The following is a 21,249-nucleotide window of genomic DNA, read 5'->3' on the forward strand; positions in this document are numbered from 1 at the left end:
AAGTGTACCAGCCCCTCCTGCAGCAAAGCTCCCCCACTACATGATGCTGCCACCCTCGTGCTTCACGGTTGGGATGGTGTTCTTCGGCTTGCAAGCCTCCCCCTTTTCCCTCCAAACATAATGATTGTCATTATGGCCAAACGGTTCTATTTTTGTTTCATCAGACCAGAGGACATTTCTCCAAAAAGTACGATATTTGTCCCCATGTGAAGTTGCAAACCGTAGTCTGGCTTTTTTATGGCAGGTTTTGGAGCAGTCGCTTCTTCCTTGCTGAGCGGCCTTTCAGGTTATGTCGATATAGGACTCGTTTTAATGTTGATATAGATACTTTTGTACCTGTTTCCTCCAGCATCTTCACAAGGTCCTTTGCTGATGTTCTGGGATTGATTTGCACTTTTCGCACCAAAGTACGTTCATCTCTAGGAGATGGAACGCGTCTCCTTCCTGAGCGGTATGACAGCTGTGTGGCCCCATGGTATTTATACTTGTGTACTGTTGTTTGTACAGATGACCATGGTACCGTCAGGCGTTAGGAAATTGCTCCCAAGGATGAACCAGATTTTTTTCTGGGGTCTACGCTGATTTCTTTTGATTTTCCCATGATGTCAAGCAAAGAGGCACTGAGTTTGAAGGTAGGCCTTGAAATACATCCACAGGTACACCTCCAATTGACTCAAATGATGTCAATTAACCTATCAGAAGCTTTTAAAGCCATGACATCATTTTATGGAATTTTCCAAGCTGTTTAACCTGTTGAGTGTAGGGGGCAGTATTTTGATGTTTGGATGAAAAACATACCCAAATGAAACTGCCTATTTCTCAGGCTCAGAATCTAGAATATGCATAGAATTGCATAGAACCAGATTAGGATAGAAAACACTCTAAAGTTTCCAAAACTGTCAAAATATTGTCTGTGAGTATAACAGAACTGATATTACAGGTGAAAACCTGAGGAAAATCCAACCAGGAAGTGCTGTTTTTCCTGAAACCTCTGTTCCATTGCATGCCTTCCCTCCATTTAAAGGGATATCAACCAGATTCCTTTCCCTATGGCTTCCACATGGTGTGAACAGGCTTTAGACATAGTTTCAGGCATTTATTCTGACAAATGAGCGAGAACCATCACATCGCATCAGTGGATGGCTGGGTGCCAGCAGAGTTTTGCACGCGCAACAGCTTGGAGCAGACATTTTCTCTCTCTCTCTCCTATTGAAAAAGTTACGGTCCGGTTGAAATATTGTTGATTATTTATTGTAAAAATAACCTGAGGATTGATTAGTAAAAAAAATTCTACAAACTTTAAGGATACTATTTGGAATTTCTGTCTGCTCATCATGACCTGCACGAGCCTGTAGATTTCTGAACAAAACGCGCCGACCAAATGGAAGTTTTTGGATATAAAAAGAATCTTTATGGAATAAAAGGAATATTTATTGTGTAACTGGGAGTCTCTTGAGTGCAAACATCCGAAGATCATCAAAGGTAAGTGATTCATTTTATTGCTTTTCTGACTTTCGTGTCCAATCTACTTTGCTGCTAGCTGTTTGTAATGTTTTGTCTGCTGAGAGAGATGTTCTAGCATAAACGCTTGGATAGCTTTTGCTGTAAAGCTTCTTTGAAATCTGACACACCAGGTGGATTAACAACAAGCTAAACTGTGTTTTGTTATATTGCATTTGTGATTTCATGAAAATTAAATATTTTTAGTAATTTAATTTGAATTTGGAGCTCTGCAATTCAGCGGATGTTGACAAAATGATCCCGCTAACGGGATGGGTGTGCCAAGAAGTTAAAGGCACAGTCAACTTAGTGAACTTCTGACCCACTGGAATTGTGGTACAGTGAATTATAAATGAAATAATCTGTCTGTAAACAATTGTTGGAAAAATTACTTGTGTCATGCACAATGTAGATGTCCCACCCAACTTGCCAAAACTATAGTTTGTTAACAAGAAATTTGTGGAGTGGTTGAAAAACTAGTTTAAATGACTCCAACCTAAGTGTATGTAAAATTCCGACTTCAACTGTATATGAGACAAAACATAAAAATAAAAATAAAAAAGGATTAAAATAATGATTGTGTCATTATACAATAAACAGTCTACCGCATATTATGCACGGCAGAAAACCAAAAAAAAACACTTTAGATGTATTTGGTACATAATTGGTCTAGCTCTAGCCTATACTCTAACATTAAACAAATTCTAGTAATCACCTTTGAGTGTGGACTGTATTATTATATGTACACTGGATGGACTGGTTACGTTATGCGACACTCCAAATGTTCTATCCACGAGTCTGGGAGAGAACGTGTAGGCCTAGAGGATGCTGTTGGTTTATTGATTGTGCAGGGCGGCTTACAGAGTTAACATACAATTAAATTACACTTGTATTTGATTTTGTATAGCCTGGTAATAGGGCATTTTTTGTCGTTCATCATGAACAGGCCGACACAGCTTTAGCTACAAAATATCACACGCACACACGTGTAAACAAACCACTCACTGCTATTCTCAGAGAGAAACACAATTGAAATCTCATGTGCGTTGGTCAAAACCTTACGTAGGCCTGGATTTGATTTAATTTGACTGCTCAGGAGAAGTCTACACACAGTTGTTTGGGCTTCAACCTCCCACCCCCATCAACGTAATCGACTTTTATCAATGCAAAAGTCTGCATACCCCCCCCCCCATAGTTTCTCCCACCTCATGTTTTAATATATATCCTGGGCAGACGGACAGCAGCAGTGATCTGCTGAGGTGACACCACTGCTGAGCACACATATAGTGACTAGGTCGCAAAATGGTACCCTATTCCCTGTATAATAGTACACCCTATAGGGAATAGGATGCCATTTGCGACGTAGTCAATGTCTCTGCCCTTGTTTAAACAGGGTTAGGCAACAGCTGGGTTATTTCCAGTGTTCGCTTCCATCTCCTCAATCTTTCATAAAGCAGCCGGCAGCCATGGGGTTGATGATTGGCGGGGACAGTCGGGGCGGAATGCAATTCAAACAGGATGCCGCCTACTGCAACCAGGAAGCCATTTTGTGTCCCAGGGACAGGAAATCAAAACATGATCTGTCATTAGTGATGGATGAGCATGAGATCCACCTGAGCGCTCAATATCATCCAACCTTTCAGTTTTCAATCATAAAAGCTTACTGGTGTCCATTTTTCACATTTTTAGCTTTGAGGAAGTTAACAGCATGACCAACTGCAAGACCAATAGAATCCTCCTGGGCTCAAGGGGGTGCTGGCAACTTGCCCATAAAGTGGCTTGTGGGTTGAGACATGGATAGTAGTATTATGTCACTCATTCCACCTAGTTATGGTATTTAAACCAGAGTAGTACACTATATAGGAAATTGAGAGGAATTTGACACGCGCCCTAGAATCTACCTTAATAATGCATACACACCCTTAAGATGAAGAAATAATATATACTGCCATGTCAGACATTTGGGTTACAGAGTGTGTAGTTCAGTGTGATTTTGACTTTGGTCCAGGGTATTTAAAAAGCACAAAAAAATAAAATAGCCTACCTGTTACTAAGCTGGAATACATTTTTACCTTACGTTAACCAAATACAAGTTGTTTGCTGCAGTCAAGTAATACAAGTATAAAATAACAAAACAGTTGACCTGGAGAAGGTAGAAAAGAACAGAGTGATGTCATCATCTCCTGTTAATGTAGAAACAGTGCCACCTGGTGCCAGACACATTCTACAACACAGCGAGAGACGAAGGTTTGGGCTACACTCAGTCTTCAGGCTTGCCTTTAGGCCTTTCAACATTTGTTGTATACAACATACATAATTCATTTGTAATAAATGCATTTTCAATTATTAATAATATAAGGGGAAAAAAACACTGCTCTATTGAGTTTAAGAAAGATATGCAATGGCGGATTTTAGTCAGCAGGAGGAGCTATTGCACCATGGAAAAAATACCTCTTACCCACTTTAGAAAATCTCTAAATTCAAGCCCTACATTAATTATGATTACGTTTTCATACCAAAGCTGTAATTTGCCCCTGGCTCAAGCAGTTATTAAAATGCAAAAAGACTGAATTCAAGCTGCTTTTCTGACATTAAATATATAATTTTTCCCACTGAGGGAAAATGTGTAATAGCCTACAACAGTAGCCTACTGTAAGGGTTTTCCTCCTCTTCGTCTGAAGAGGAGGTGTAGCAAGGATCGGACCAAGATGCGGCGTGGTAAGTGTCCATGGTTGTTTATTTAAAAACATGAACTGAACACTCAATGAATACAAAACAATAACCGTGAACAAAACCGAAACAGTACCGTGTGGCGAACAAACACAGAAACAATCACCCACAAACACACAGTGAAACCCAGGCTACCTAAGTATGATTCTCAATCAGAGACAACTAATGACACCTGCCTCTGATTGAGAACCATACTAGGCCGAAACATAGAAATTCCCAAAACCTAGAAAAACAAACAGACAACCCACCCAACTCACGCCCTGACCATACTAAATAAATACAAAACAAAGGAAATTAAGGTCAGAACGTGACAGTACCCCCCCCCCAAAGGTGCGGACTCCGGCCGCAAAACCTTGACCTATAGGGGAGGGTCTGGGTGGGCGTCTGTCCGCGGTGGCGGTTCTGGCGCGGGACGCGGACCCCACTTCAACATTGTCTTAGTCCGCCTTATTGTCCGCCTCCGTGGCTTTCTCACCATGGCCACCCCTCTCAATGACCCCACTGGACAGAGGGGCAGGAGCTCTGGCGCCTCTGGGCTGAGGGGCTCTGGCGCCTCTGGGCTGAGGGGCTCTGGCGCCTCTGGGCTGAGGGGCCGGACAGGCGGGAGGCTCCGGCAGCGGCGCCGGACAGGCGGGAGGCTCCGGCAGCGGCGCCGGGCAGCGGCGCCGGACAGGCGGGAGGCTCCGGCAGCGGCGCCGGACAGGCGGGAGGCTCCGGCAGCGGCTCCGGCAGCGGCGCCGGACAGGCGGGACCACCTGCAGGGAGGAGACAGAGAGACAGCCTGGTGCGTGGGGCTGCCACAGGAACCACCAGGCTGGGGAGACCTTCAGGAGGCTTGGTGTTAGGAGGAGCCTGAAGGACCGGGCTGTGGGGGAGCACTGGAGCTCTGGTGCGCAACCTTGGCACCACTTCCCCAGGCTGGACAACTACTCTAGCCCGGACCCTCCAGAGTGCAGGCACAGGTTGAACCGGGCTGTGGGTAAGCACGGGAGATCTAGTGCTTACTACACGCACCTCTCCCTTTGGCTCCACTCCCACATTTGCCCGGCACGAGCGGAGCGCAGGCAGAGGACGCACTGCACCCTCCCAGCGCCCCGGAGACACAGGACGCAGAGCCGGCGCAGGATAACATGGACCAAAACTGCGTACCGGCGACCAGACCCGCTGAGCAGGCACCATACGCCCTGGCTCAATGCCCACACTCGCATGGCACTCTCGGGGGGCTGCCCTATAGCGCACCGGGCTATGGGCACGCACTGGCGACACCGTGCGCTTAACCGCATAACACGGTGCCTGACCAGTAATGCGCTGCTTATCATAAGCACGAGGAGTGAGCTCAGGTCTGCTACCTGGCTTAGTACCACACCTCGTGTGCCCCCCCCAAAAAAATAATTTGGGGCTGCCTCTCGTACCTGTCGCACTGCCGTGCTGGCTTCGCCAACCTCATTCTCCTGTAGCCTTCCTTGCACTGCTCCATCGAATCCCAGGCGGGTTCCGGCACTCTCCCTGGGTCGACCGCCCACCTGTCTATCTCCTCCCAAGTCGTGTAGTCCAGATTCTGCTCTGATGCTGGCCGCTGTTGTTGCTGCTGCTGCTGTCGTCGCTGCGGTTTTTTACCACGCCGCTCAGCTTTCGCTGCCTCCAGCTCTGCTTTAGGGCGGCGATTTTCCCCAGCCTGTGCCCAGGGTCCCTCTCTGTTCAGTATCTGCTCCCATGTCCAGGAGTCCTGTGATGCTGGCCGCTGTTGCTGCTGCTGTCGTCGCTGCGGTTTTTTACCACGCCGCTCGGTCCTTGGTGGGTGGGTGATTCTGTAAGGGTTTTCCTCCTCTTCGTCTGAAGAGGAGGTGTAGCAAGGATCGGACCAAGATGCGGCGTGGTAAGTGTCCATGGTTGTTTATTTAAAAACATGAACTGAACACTCAATGAATACAAAACAATAAACGTGAACAAAACCGAAACAGTACCGTGTGGCGAACAGACACGGAAACAATTTTTTTTTTTTTTTTGGTGGTTACTCATGTTCTTTAATGAAAAAATGAACTATACATGAAATAACTATAAATATATAAAACAACAAACGGACCGTGAAAACCTATACAGCCTATTTTTTTTTTTTTTTTTATAAAAATAATTTATTATCTTCAATACCATTCATTCTTTACAACTCATAATTTACATACATACACAAATAATGGTATTTTAAATAAACTAATTAAACTAAAACATAAACCACAAACAAAACCTCAGGGGAGCATCTTCCCTCCCCGTTACCCTACAAAATACCTCTCCCTATCTCCCCGTCCCTAATCTATCCTCTTACAAATCTAAATGACACCCAGCCCTAAACCCCCCTTCCACCTCTCCCGAGCAGCATGCTGCCCCCACTTCCTCTCCTCCCTCTTCATCCTCCCCTCAAATCTCCTTCCACCCTCCTCACTATCCCTTCCACCCCCAATCTTTCCCTGTCTTCACCATGTTCTGCCTTGCTTCCCACAGCCCCCGTTTAAAGAGACTCATGAGAAGCCAGAGCAGAAACCTGTCCCTATCCGTCCCTCTCGCTCTCCCTACACCCCTCTCTAACCTGGCCCACGTCAATACAAAATCCCCTTTACCAAACCTAACAACACCCGTGCCCTAGCCCATACTACTCCGGCAAAGGCACAGTCCCAAAAGACATGGCGCACAGTCTCCTCCCTGCCACAAGAGGATCTTAGACAGGTGGGGGATTGCACCAAATTATACCGGTACAAGATGGAACGTACCGGCAAACACTTATGAAGGCTCAACCAATTCAGGTCCTTGAGCCTGTTATCCAGACCCCGCGCCTGCACTCCCTCCCAGACCACTTCCGAGATGCCCACTACAGGCGCCGGACTCCCTGCCTTTCTGACCTCCTCGTACAGGTGCCTGTGATCTAAACCTACTCGGGCAACTTCAACCTCAGGGTGCGCACGCAGCCACTTGGCCGCATGACCAAAGTGCCACGGCAGCTGTTCCGCCCGAGGACCCGTGTTAGACCACACCATTATGCTTCTCGCCTGATACGAGAAAAACACCCGCAGGAGGTAACCGGACGGGTGTATCACTGGCTGAGCAAGCTCCGTTAACAAGAAGGAAACAAAAATTGAGTCCAGCTTGAGGGGGAAATGTGGTACCCCCCTACCTCCCTCCCCGATGGGACAGATCATGCGTGCCCTGGCGACCCACTCGCACCTGCCACTCCACATAAACTGAAACACAAGCCTCACTAGAGGCCTCCTCAGACAAGCCGGCAATGGGTAGATGTATGCCAAATACAAAAGAGACGGCAACACATCCACCTTTAGGACCAGGACTTTGCCCATAAAAGACAAATACCTAGCTTTCCACATTGCTAGCTTCCTCTGTACCACTGCGATACGCATGTTCCAGTTTAGCGTCGCTGAGCCGGAGGTCTCAAAATGGACCCCGAGAATCCTCAGGGCCCCCTCACAGAGAGATAACCCCCCAGGCACATCCGTTCTACCGCGCCATCTTCCGAAAAACTTGACTGAAGACTTTGCATGGTTCAGAACTGCTCCCGACGCTCGGGTGAAATCCCCAAAGATGGCAAGGGACCTTGTCAGGCACGAGTCCTTGCACAACAGCAAGGAAGTGTCGTCGGCGTACTGCGTCATCTTAACACGCAGCCCACCACTTCCAGGGATCAGCAAACCTTCCACCCCTGTGTCTGCCCTAATGGCAGCCCCCAGAGGCTCCATGTACAGAACGAAGAGGAGAGCCGAGAGTGGGCACCCTGCCTGACCCCAGACGAGAGGTCAAAAACATCACCCAAGTGACTATTTACACTAACTCGGCACCCCGCTCCGACATATAATGTACGAATCCATCCTATAAACTTCTCCCCAAATCCTAATCGACCTAACACTCTGAATAAAAGGATCTATTCACGCGATCGAAGGCTTTCGCCTGATCTAGCGCTGCTACCATTAAAGGCAGACCTCTATCTTCAACCCAAGCGATGGAGTCCCTGATTAACTGTAGGTTCCATCGAATAGAGCGGCCCTCTACCCCGCACGTCTGATCCTCATGAACGACGTAGGGAAGGGCTGTGCGCAACCGGTCTGCTAAAACCTTTGCAAGTAGCTTGTAATCTACACACAGCATGGTCAACGGCCGCCAGTTGCCAAGGTCTGTTACTTCCCCTTCTTATATAAAAGTGACAGCACACCAACAGCCATTGATCCCCCGGGACCCCGTCTCAAGGATGGCCTTCAAGACTTCGAGGACCACTGGTCCAAGTATACCCCAAAACTTGAGATAAAACTCAGCCGGCAGCCCATCTATCCCAGGCACCTTCCCTTTCCCATCCTCCTAAGAGCGCTCTCAACCTCTTCTAGTGAGATCTGGGCCTCCATCACTTCTCTAATGTCCTCCGGCAACCGCCTGGACAAGTGTTCTAAAAACACATTTCCCTGCTCTACATCTATTTCCCTTTCCTTAAATAAACCTTGGAAATGATCAGTTGTCACCCTGACCATATCCTCTGGTTCTCTAACTATACTACCATTTTCTTCCCTAACACCATGCATTACCTTCCTACTCTGTCTTGCCCTAACCAACTTAAAGAACATAGCAGAACAAGTCTCATTATGTTCTAGAAAGCCACTATGCGCTCGCTCAAGGAAAGCTCGAGCCTTCCGCTCCTGCAACTCCCTGAGCTGCGCCTTTAGGGTTGCGGATCTCTCCCAGTCAAGCGACCCGCCGAGGTTGCCTGCCTCGTATTCGAGTTCAATTAACCTCTGGATACGATCCACCTCCCTCCTCTCCTCCCTTTTTTTCCTCTTGCAATACCCTATTATAAAAGCCCTAATCCTCACCTTAACTAATTCCCACCACTCTAACACCCCCTCGCACATGGACCGGAGGCCCTCAAGCCTCCAAAAGAAACCATAAAACCCGTCAACAAAAGCCTGCTCCTCCAGCACATCCCGATCTAGCTTCCAGTACCCTCTACCAAAGAGGCAGACTGGCGACCCCACCTGCAGGAGCACCCCGTCGTGATCCGAAAAGAAAACAGGCAACAGCCGCCCAGACAACTTACCCAAAGACCTGGGTACAAAAATATAGTCGAGCCTCCGCTCAACCCCCTGGAGTTACGCCATGTAGGACCGTCCATTTTCGGAGTAGTGTGCAGACCACCATCTACCAGACCATGGCAAGCCATTAGCCTGGCAATGGCGCCCGCACTGCTATCCCCCTCTTCCTAAATCTGTATTAAAATCCCCCTATCACTAATTTCCTATTTGTGACACACAGGGGCGTCAGACAGTCCACCATCTCCCTTCTGTCTGCCACCACCTGTGGCCCATACACCACCACTAATCTAAATTTACAATCCCTTATCGTGACATCCACCCCTATAACCCTCCCTGCATTACCACGAAAGAATCCTCCACTTTTACCTCCCTGTGCCCACACAAAATCCCTACCCCGATGAGTGCACCCCCAACACCCCAAACCGACTCCCCCTTGTCCCACTCCCTCTTAAACCTAATAACATCCCCTCCATCCCTCAGGTGAACCTCCTGTAAAAACAAAAATCAAACCCCACACCCTCCAAATAACTAAAAACCGCCCTCCTCTTAACAAAATCCCTTAAACCCCTTACATTTAAACTAACAAAAGTAAAATTAGACTCCATGAAAAATAAATACATGTAATACACTCAAATTCTAAACCCAGACAGAAAAAAACATAAAACAGGAGACTCACCCGATGCTCCCCTGCTCCATATCTACCGGTGAGAACACCATCCGTAATCCCGACATTCCCCCTCTTCCTCCATCACACCCTCCCAGGATGCAGGAATAGTGTTTGGCTCGGAGTGCCCTGCACCCTGGGTCTACCCCACAATCCTCCCCCTCCCCAGTGTTGCAGCTGGTTTGGAAAAAAATTGGGGAGGCTGAGTCCCCAAACAAAAAACTCCCCACCTCCTCTTGTACCCAGTCCTGAGTCTTGTTATGTGTGTCCCCACCCAACAGAAGTTGAGGGCCTGGGGAAACCAGCAGCAACCCAGAGGTTTCTCCCGCCCCCATCACTCTCTTGGCCATCCCTTCCCCCTCACTGTCGGCCAATCGCCCCCTCCTCTTCATACTCTTCTTTGGTGATGGCGGCAGTGAAGAGATACCACCCTCCCCCCTGCCAGCTCCTCCACCATACCCCTCATCTCTTCCACCATGGCACTTTCCCCCCAGTCCACTTTCTCTTCCACCGTCTCCTTCTCCACCACTCCTCCCTCGCTTTCTTCTCTCTCATGCTCCTCCACTCGGTTGCCTTCTTCCGCCGCTTTTTCTGGTTCTCCTACTCCCGTGCCTTCCGTTTCCTTCTCTCTTCCATCCGCCGCTTCTGGCTCCTCCTCCTTCCTTGTGGCCTTCCCCTCTGGACCTGATCTCTGGTCATGAGGCGTGCTTCCTTCCCCTCCTCTTCTTCCCCCATCCCCCGCTCCTGCTCCCCCCCAGCAGCAGACGCATATGACCTCTGACGGGCCGGGCACCCCCTCCACAGGTGTGCTGACGAGCCACACCCATGGCACGTCTTAGGCTTGTCACAATCCCTCGCCTCGTGATCCTCAGATGCACAAAATCTGCATTTTCTTGCACTGCATGAGGCGAATATGTGACCATAGGCCATACAGCGTCTGCAAAATGGGGGCTGACGTGCATAATACAACGTCCCCCTGTCAGCCCCTAGGGAGAACATAGCAGGAGGATGGAGGTAGCCACCATGTCCCCTTGGGTCCTCTCTGAGGAGGGCCTGGAAGCCTCTCCTCCCATTCCAAAACCCAAGGGAGTCTTTGAGGTGCCTTGCTGAGAGACGTTATCCATGTATCTCCCCAGAAAAGCCCTCACCTCTTCGTCCTTAACGTAAGGGTTGTAAATGTTTACAGTTACAACCCTAAAGTTATTCTTCGCCAGGCTTGTTATTTCGTAGTGGCACATCGGCCTCTCACCTCCCACTGCTCTTGCCCTTCTCAGGATATCATCGTGTTTTTCCTCTGTATATAGTGCAACGTCGTATGCTCCCTCCAACGAGTTGCCTTGGAAACAAAACACGTCCTTCACCGTCAGCTTTAGAATCCCCATCAATATTATCCTTCCAAAGGATTCCCGTCCTAAAGGCTCAAACTCCTTTTCCTTCCAAGCAAACCGAATCGTGTTGGCCAGCCCAATCCCAGGGACCGACCGTGTTGATGTATTTAGCACCATCTCCGCAAGGAGAATGGCGCTCGTTCTCTTCTCTTCCAAAACAATTGAAAAGAAAAAACAAAGTGACTGAGCCTATCTGGTGAACACTACACAGAGACAGGAACAATCACCCACAAACACACAGTGAAACCCAGGCTACCTAAGTTATGATTCTCAATCAGAGACAACTAATGACACCTGCCTCTGATTGAGAACCATACTAGGCCGAAACATAGAAATTCCCAAAACCTAGAAAAACAAACATAGACAACCCACCCAACTCACGCCCTGACCATATTAAATAAATACAAAACGAAGGAAATTAAGGTCAGAACGTGACACCTACAACAGTGATGTGATAATTCCGGTACTGAGCCTGGGGCCTGACTCTATGCACACCGGCAGCTCTACCACAGTGGAGGGTTTGCTAATCTCCTCCACTCATCAGCATATCTCAACACACACACACACACACACACACACACACACACACACACACACACACACAGGTCACCCAGCCACAAGGACAGAGCCACAGTGTCAACTGCACTACTTGCAAATGCTCAGCCACCGCTTCAATCAACCTCCAGGTGAGAAGGGAAAAAAAGTCTAGAGCTACAGAGTGTGGGAGAAATGGCTGCCACAGCTGAGGGAAGGACAAAATGTAGCTACAGTGCCAGTAAGCCAAGGTCGTAAAATGCAAGGTTGTATTCACTAGGCACCAAATGCAAGAAAACGGACAAACGAAGCGACTACCTGAGCTTGTCCAATAAGAAACGCTTCTGTTACAAAACGTTTCACTACAATGTGCACAAATACCACAGAAAATATTAGATAAGGAGTAGGCCTGTTTATTATTTCTTCATTTTAGAAACATTTCCTTTGAGGATAAGGGTTCTTACACAAAACAAACCGGGCGGGAAACTGCTATGAGGGACCTGTTCTTTCTGCTTTCTTGTTGCTAAACAGTGACAGCTTTCGCCGATCATGTAACTACTCTCAAAAAAATGCACCCGAAGCTTGTGTAAATCAACTAACCTCCTTTTGGGGTGGCAGGGTAATCTAGTGGTTCGAGCGTTGGCCTAGTAACTTAAAGGTTGCAAGATTGAATCCCGAGCTGACAAGGTAAAAATTGGTCGTTCTGCCCCAGAACAAACATGCACTTCACCTGCCGCCGGCCAGGGCTAAATAAACAGCTGTAACCCCTTCTGCTCACTGCTGCTAGTCTACCACCATCTGTGCCACCAGTTTCAGACAGTGGCACGGATGCACGGCATCTGAAGCTAACACATCAGCCCAGTGCTGAGAGGGACAATACAATCCCGGTTACATCACAAATGACACCCTATTCCTTATTTAGTGCACTACTTTTGACCAGGGCCTGTAAGGCTCTGTTCAAACATAGAAGTAAAACTATTTAACTAGTGCACTACAGGTAACTGCCAAAATAAAGGAAACACAAAGTGTCTTAATATAGGGCATTGGGCCGCCATGAGCCAAAGTAGCTTCAATGCACCTTGGCATGGGATTGGTTAATTAACTCAGGAACTAAAACTGTGTGGACGCACCTGCTCTCAATACACTGTACTTTGTATTCCTCATTTACTCAAGTGTTTCCATTATTTTGTCTGTTACCTGTATGTAGGTTACAGGGTACCATTTGAGAAGCAGACCATCTCCAATATAAGGTATTGTGTTGAACATCAAAACAGCGTTGATTTGATTTTAAACCTAGCTCCCCAGACAACACACTGGCAACATCTTATAAAACAGCTTACATATTAAAAGGTGAAAGACAAAAACAGACATTGTCCCTGCATCCCAAATGGCACCCGATTTCCTCTTTAGTGCACTTTATAGGGAATGGGGTGCCATTTGGGACACAAACCGCTGTTCTGTGAAGGCTGGGGAAACTGAGGTGAGCATGTGTATGACTCCCATTCTCTAAGCAAACGGCATCATCAACACAGAAGACAGGAAGGGCAAGTGAGGTCTTCAAAAACATGGGACACAGCATAATGGATTCAAGATGGGTGTGTGTATGTGTGTGTGTGTGAGAATGCATACCTGTTGTTGAGATTAACTCCATTCTGGATTAAAGGCAACTAACACTGCCATACTTGTATCTTACGTTGAAGCTAGCTAATAATTCCATATTGCAAATCATGATAGTCCATGAAGAGACAGCTATCACTGAATGAATGACACAATGGACCACTGTAAGAATGCAGGTGTAATCGAATAGCATAGCAGTAAAACTATTTTATTAGTAGGTTCAAATGAACACCTATGATGTGATTAGTGTGTGAGTTTCATTGAAAAGCAGCAAGTGTGGTTTCCTTTTTTTCTGTGTGTTGGTGTGAAGCAGGTGACATCAAGCAAGTACACACAGTTTGTGGAAGTAGGTGTTGGGGCGGCTGTGAAAGTGTCACTCAAGCCAAAGAGAATCATCACAGACTCATTGTGACTGCAAAAGACCTTTAAAAAAGGTCAAGCTTTGTAATTATTTTGTTTTTACCCAAAATCCCCTGTATTTGGTCCATATACACTACCGGTCAAAAAAATTTGAACACCTACTCATTCAAGAGCATTCTTTATTTAGACTATTTTCTACATTGTAGAATAATAGTGAAGTCATCAAAACTATGAAATAACACATATGGAATCATGTAATAACCAAAAAAGTGTTAACGTCTTGGTGACGGGGCAGTATTTTCACGTCCGGATGAAATGCATGCCCAAATTCAACTGCCTGCTACTCATCCCCAGAAGATATGATATGCATATTATTAGTAGATCTGGATAGTTTCTAAAACTGTTTGAATCATGTATAACATAACTTATTTAGTAGGCGAAACCCCAAGGACAAACCATTCAGATTGTTTGTTTTTTAGGTCACTCTCTTTTCAATGGGCTTTCATTGGGAATCCAGATTTCTAAGGGCAGTTTCTTGCAGTTCCTACTGCTTCCACTGGATGTCACCAGTCTTTAGAAATTGGTTGAGGTTTTTCCTTTGTGTAATGAAGAAGTAGCCCTGTTCAGAACGAGGGTCACTGGTAGTGTACTGTTAGATAGAGGCACATGACCAGAAAGCTAGCTACAGTTTACTTTCCTCCGATATTGAACACAGATCATCCCATCGTCAATTGTATTGATTATTTACGTAAAAAAATACCTAAATTTGTATTACAAAAGTAGTTTGAAATGTTTTGGCAAAGTTTACAGGTAACTTTTGAGATATTTTGTAGTCACGTTGCGCAAGTCACGTTGCACCAAATAAATTGACATTTTTGGATATATATCGACGGAATTAATTGAACAAAAGGACCATTTCTGATGTTTATGGGACATATTGGAGTGCCAACAAAAGAAACTCGTCAAAGGTAAGGTATGAATTATATTTTTATTTCTGCGTTTTGTGTCGTGACTGCAGGGTTGAAATATGCTTTTCTCTCTTTGTTTACGGAGGTGCTATCCTCAGATAATAGCATCGTTTGCTTTCGCTGAAAATCCTTTTTGAAATCTGACATGTTGGCTGGATTCATAACAAGTGTAGCTTTAATTTGCTATCTTGCATGTGTGATTTAATGAAAGTTTATTTGAATTTGTCTCTTTGCATTTTCCCTGGCTTTTGGCCAGGTGGGACGCTACAGTCCCACATATCCCAGAGAGGTTAAACAAATATATTTTGTATTTGAGATTCTTCAAATAGCCACACTATTCTTCTTCTTGGTAAAATAGCCCTTACACGGCCTGGAAGTGTGTTGGGTCATTGCCCTGTTGAAAAACAAATGACAATCCCACAACACAGCTGATTGGCTCAAACGGATTAAGAAGGAAAGAAATTCCACAAATTAACTTTTAAGAAGGCACACCTGTTAATTGCAATGCATTCCAGGTGACTTCCTCATGAAGCTGGTTGAGAGAAAGCCAAGCATGTGCAAAGCTGTCATCAAGGCAAAGGGTGGATATTTGAAGAATCTCAAATAAAAATATATTTTGATTTGTTTAACACTCTTTTAGTCACTACATGATTCCATGTGCGTTATTTTATAGTTTGGTTGTCTTCACTATTATTCTACAATGTAGAAAATAGTAAAAATAAAAACCTTTGAATGAGTAGGTGTTCTAAAACTTTTGACTGGTAGTGTATAAAAACACACACACACACACACACACACACACACACACACACACACACACACACACACACACACACAGCTTTGCAAAAGTATTCAGACCACTTGGATTTCTTCACATTTCATTGTTTTACAAAGTGGTACTAAAATGGATTTAAAACTGACATTGGAAAAACAATTCTAAAATGTTTTAAAGATTCATAAAAAAATGTATAACTAAAATATAGTAGTTGCATAAGTATTCAGCTCCCTAAGTCCATACATGTTAGAAACACCTTTGGCAGCAATCATTACGGGTAAGTCTCTAAGAGCTTTGCACACCTGGATTGTGTAATAGTTGCCTATTATTCTTTTAAAAATTCTTCAAGCTCTGTCAATTTTGGGGGTCATGGCTAGGAGCAAATTTTCTAGTCTTGCCATAGTTTTGATTTAGATCTGCTTGGAATACTAACTCTGCCACTTAAGAACATTCACTGTCTTCTTGGTAAGCAACTCCAGTGTAGATTTGGCCTTGTGTTGTAGGTTATTGGTCCTGCTGAAAGGTGAATTCCTCTTCCAATGTGTCTGGTGTAAAGCAGACTGAAGCAGATTTTGCTCTAGGATTTTCCTTGTGCTTATCCCGTTTAATTTTATCCTGAAAAACCCAGTACTTTCCCATGTTAAATCATACCTATACCATGATGCAGCCAACACCATGCTTGAAAATAAGGAGGCAGTTACTCAGTGATGTGTTTGCCCCAAACATGTATTCCTTTGACACTTTTTTTCTCAGTATTACTTTAGTGTCTTGTTGCATACAAAATGCATGTTTTGGAATATTTTGTATATTTGTGTTCTTATTATGACTCTGTCATTTAGGTAATTATTGTGGAGTCACTACAATGTTGTTGATCCACCCTCAGTTCTCTCCCATCGCAGCCACTGAGCTCTGTAGCTCTTTAAAAATCACCAATGCCCTCATGTTAACATCCCTGAGCAGTCCCATTCCTGTCCTGCAACTCAGTTCAGAAGGATGACAATTTTTTTTAGGTGTCCGAGTGGTTAAATGCATAACACACAGCATAATTATTATTAACTAGGTCATACTTGAAATAGATATTCAATGTCTGATTCAATATTGTTACCCGTCTACTAATCACTACCCGTTTGAAAAGCTCCCTGGTCTTTGTTGTTGAATCTGTGCTTGAAATTCAATACTTGACTGATGGAGCCTTTATGGGAAGAAAAACAAACACATGAATTTTACGTGAACACACGATCACTGCGACTAGACAAAAACCTCCTGGGGACCGTGACACAATGTTCTTAGAATGTCCTTGGGAATGTCCCTGGAACAAACCGGGAACTAGACTAAAACCTCCAGGGGACCGTGACACAATGTTCTTAGAATGTCCTTGGGAATGTCCCTGGAACAAACCGGGAACTAGACTAAAACCTCCAGGGGACCGTGACACAATGTTCTAAGAATGTCTTTGGGGATGTCCCTGGAACAAACCGGGAACTAGACTAAAACCTCCAGGGGACCGTGACACAATGTTCTAAGAATGTCTTTGGGAATGTCCCTGGAACAAACCGGGAACTAGACTAAAACCTCCAGGGGACCGTGACACAATGTTCTAAGAATGTCTTTGGGGATGTCACTGGAACAAACCGGGAACTAGACTAAAACCTCCAGGGGACCGTGACACAATGTTCTAAGAATGTCTTTGGGGATGTCACTGGAACAAACCGGGAACTAGACTAAAACCTCCAGGGGACCGTGACACAATGTTCTAAGAATGTCTTTGGGGATGTCCCTGGAACAAACCGGGAACTAGACTAAAACCTCCAGGGGACCGTGACACAATGTTCTGAGAATGTCTTTGGGGATGTCCTGGAACAAACCGGGAACTAGACTAAAACCTCCAGGGGACCGTGACACAATGTTCTAAGAATGTCTTTGGGGATGTCCCTGGAACAAACCGGGAACTAGACTAAAACCTCCAGGGGACCGTGACACAATGTTCTGAGAATGTCTTTGGGGATGTCACTGGAACAAACCGGGAACTAGACTAAAACCTCCAGGGGACCGTGACACAATGTTCTGAGAATGTCTTTGGGGATGTCCCTGGAACAAACCGGGAACTAGATAAAAACCTCCAGGGGACTGTGACTGTTTAACTTGAATTCATGTAAATGATATACTTCAAAAGTAAAATATTCTAAATGACATTTGACAGCTGGGTTTTCAAGTGCTCAAATGTTATAAGTTAATGTAAGTTAAAAACACTGTGTGTGTTTTATAACGGCCCATTTTGGTTTGCAGGGCATCACATGTGAAATCTCACGTGAAAATGTGAATCCATATGTGATCCAAATGATTCCACGTGACATGTGGTTTTTCTGTAAGGGACCTTATGGTAACTTTTTATGTGATTTGTTAAACCAAATTTGACTCCTGAAAGAGACTGAATACTTATGCAACGACTATATTTTATTATTTTATATTGTTAATATTAAAGAAAAAAATGTAAGTAATTGTTTCTTCCACTTTGACAGAGTATGTTGTGTATATTGTTGACAATTTTTGTTTAGAATTAAATCCAATCCCATTTTGCAACACAATAAAACAAGTGAAGAAATCCAAGGTGTCTGAATACCTTTGCAAGGCACCGTATATTTAGTCTCTTGTTTAGGGTTTATGATGAACTAATGGAACAGTTGGTCCGAACTTGAACAGCCTTGTCATTGGCAATCGTGCTGAAAAATCACTTGTATTCAAAAACAAAGACAAAAGCAAAAACAAGTTCACATTAATACTATATACATTTATTAGGTGTCTAAAATGGGTCATCTGAAGCTCATGAACATGAAAAACGGTGTACAGGTTAGAGAGATGTTCCATTTTCTTTTAAATAGGCAAAGGGTTAAAGCTGAGATCATTTGACAGTTAATAACATTTTTTTTTTTTAAATGCACAAACGCAAAGCCGTCCAAATGTACATCTCGTTGTGCCCCTGACTTCTAGAACTAAATGGTAAAGAAGTCCACCCACAGAAAAACTCTAATACAGCAAAATCAGTACAGCAAAAACAAAAGTCATACACATTGGTCCTAGTAAGAGAATGGTCCCAAAAAGGTCAAGCTGGAATAAATACAACCCTATGTGATCGTCCCTCGCTCCAGCGGATGAACTAAGATGAGAACACATTTCCTCGCTGTGAACTACACGTGAACTACGAATGTCAACAGGGGAGAGAGAGGAGAGAAACCACGATTGCGACCCTGAGCAGCATCGTCACGCTGAGTTAGTTTGGTTTGTTTCCAGGTCAGGTGTGAGTAGTTCAAACGTTGTGCAGAGGTTATCACTTGTTATCCAGTCTCAGGCGCTGCTCCTTACCGTTGACGGTTAGAGACTTCAACTGACCGTCCTCCTCCACCTCCACCCTCTCCTGGCCATTCTCCACAATCCTGCAGGAGACAAAGCAGAGTTAGGATAAAAGACGAGAGTTATTTTAATCATACATATCTGTTTTTGGTAATACTTTAAAGGGTTTACAAAGGGTACGTTATTAAGTGTTACACAATTCTTCATAATTCAAAACTGTCTTGGTGAATTGACTACAGCCAAAGTGAAAAGGACAACAGCCTAGAAAAATCATGTTTGTTTTTATTTTGAGGAAACTATCCCCAGGTCACAGAGTGAAGACAAGAACAAGTCAGTGACACAATTGATTACATTGACTGACTAGCTGTGCTGTACCGCTTTGTGGTGACTCTTCTGCCGTTGATGAACTTGGTGGAGGTGGATACTGAGCGGATGTTGCCCATCCCCCCTCCTCCTCCGCTACCCCCAAAAGATGAAGAGGAGAACGTGGCAAAGCCCCCTCCACCCATATGCCCCAGCGAAGTGAAACCTAGGAGTGAAACACACACACACGCACACACACACACACACACACACACGACTTAATCTGTGCATATGACAAATAAAACTTTGATTTGGCCCACACACTCAAGGTCACACCCATAACACAAACACCCCGCCATTTTCCTTTGCTTTGCTTACTCGCAAATGTTGATCTCAAAATGAAGCTTATTATATGATCGAAATAGCACATTTTATAATATGCAGTGAGATTTATGTTATGTAACAATTTCCATGAGGAGGAAGATAAGCTTAACCAGAGTTTTGGGAGACGCATATTTGAAATAGAGTATTACCGTGCTGCAGGGGAGGCCCACCTGAATCAAACACTGGAAAGCCTGCCCCGAAGGGGGGGAAGCCCCCGAAACCGTGGAAGAAGGGTCCCCCGGTCCTGCTCCGGCTCACCCCTCGCTGCCTTTGACCCCCGCCGAAGAAGTCATCGTCCACTGGGGATTGGGGACAGACAATGACAACACATTAGTCAAGATCAAGTTAATTACAAATAGTCAAAAACTGAAATCCATGAGCATACAAAAAGACATAGGCCCATCTAAATGCATATTTATACACAACAAAAATAAAACGTAAAATGCAACAATTTCAAAGATTTTGATGAGTTACAGTTCATAACGAAATCTCTAAATGTAAGTCAATTCATTAGGTCCTAGTCCTAAGATGCACTATTGTAAAGTGGCTGTTCCACTGGATGTCATAAGGTGAACGCACCAATTTGTAAGTCGCTCTGGATAAGAGCGTCTGCTAAATGACTTAAATGTAAATGTAATCTATAGATTTCACATGACTGGGCATAGGCCCACCCACTGTGGAGTTAGGCCCATCCAATCAGAATTTGCTTTCCCCCACAAAATGGCTTTATTACAGACAGAAATACTCCTCAGCACCCAATGTCACTACAATGGGCCTCAGGACCTTGTCACGTTATCTCTGTGCATTCAAATTGCCATCAATAAAAATGCAATTGTGTTAGTTGTCTGCAGCTTATGCCTGCCCATACACATGGTCTGCAGTTGGACGTACTGACAAACTCTCTAAAATGACATCGGTAGAGAAATGAACATTAAATTATCTGGAAACAGCCCTGGTGGACATTCCTGCAGTCAGCATGCCAATTGCACGCTCCCTACAAACTTGAGACATCTGTGGCATTGTGTTGTGTGACAAAAGTGCACAATTTAGAGTGGCCTTTTTAAAAGCTGAGAGAAATAAGATTTTTGTCCGTATGGAACATTTCTGGGATCTTTTATTTCAGCTCATGAAACATCGGACCAACACTTTATATGTAGCTTTTATATTTTTGTTCAGTGTATTAACTGAGTTGGCTTATTCACTGTTGTCTGTGCCCCTAAAGGTTAAAGTGCATTAACCTATGGACTTTTTGGAAGGAAATGTCTGGGTTTTGGGTACATTTTTCAACCGGGCTTAATCAACCAATGATTTATAGTAACACGCTATTCTCACATCATTTAGCGGTTTGTGCTAGCCTTAACATGTCAAGAGTTTCTTGCACGCGGGTCTCAAATGTGCAGTAGTTACATGGGAGATCCTCCCTCCCATAGCGGCAGACGTGAGAGCCGGGGAAAAAAACCTGCCCTTCCAGTTAGATAGAATAATCCCCACCTGCTTCCATTCTCCAATCCACCACAATGTCATTTTCATAATTTGTTTTAACAATTTGATTGTATATGCATGAGGACCCTGAGGACTCTCACTCTCCACTCAGCCCTTA

General features: G+C 44.9%; 1 pseudogene; it reads right to left on the reverse strand.

Moving 5' to 3' along the window:
• Window positions 1–21,249, reverse strand: part of LOC115105138 (dnaJ homolog subfamily B member 6-like) — a 73,423-nt pseudogene that overhangs the window by 8,599 nt on the left and 43,575 nt on the right.

Source organism: Oncorhynchus nerka, linkage group LG22 (assembly GCF_034236695.1).
Source record: "Oncorhynchus nerka isolate Pitt River linkage group LG22, Oner_Uvic_2.0, whole genome shotgun sequence".
Taxonomy (NCBI): domain Eukaryota; kingdom Metazoa; phylum Chordata; class Actinopteri; order Salmoniformes; family Salmonidae; genus Oncorhynchus; species Oncorhynchus nerka.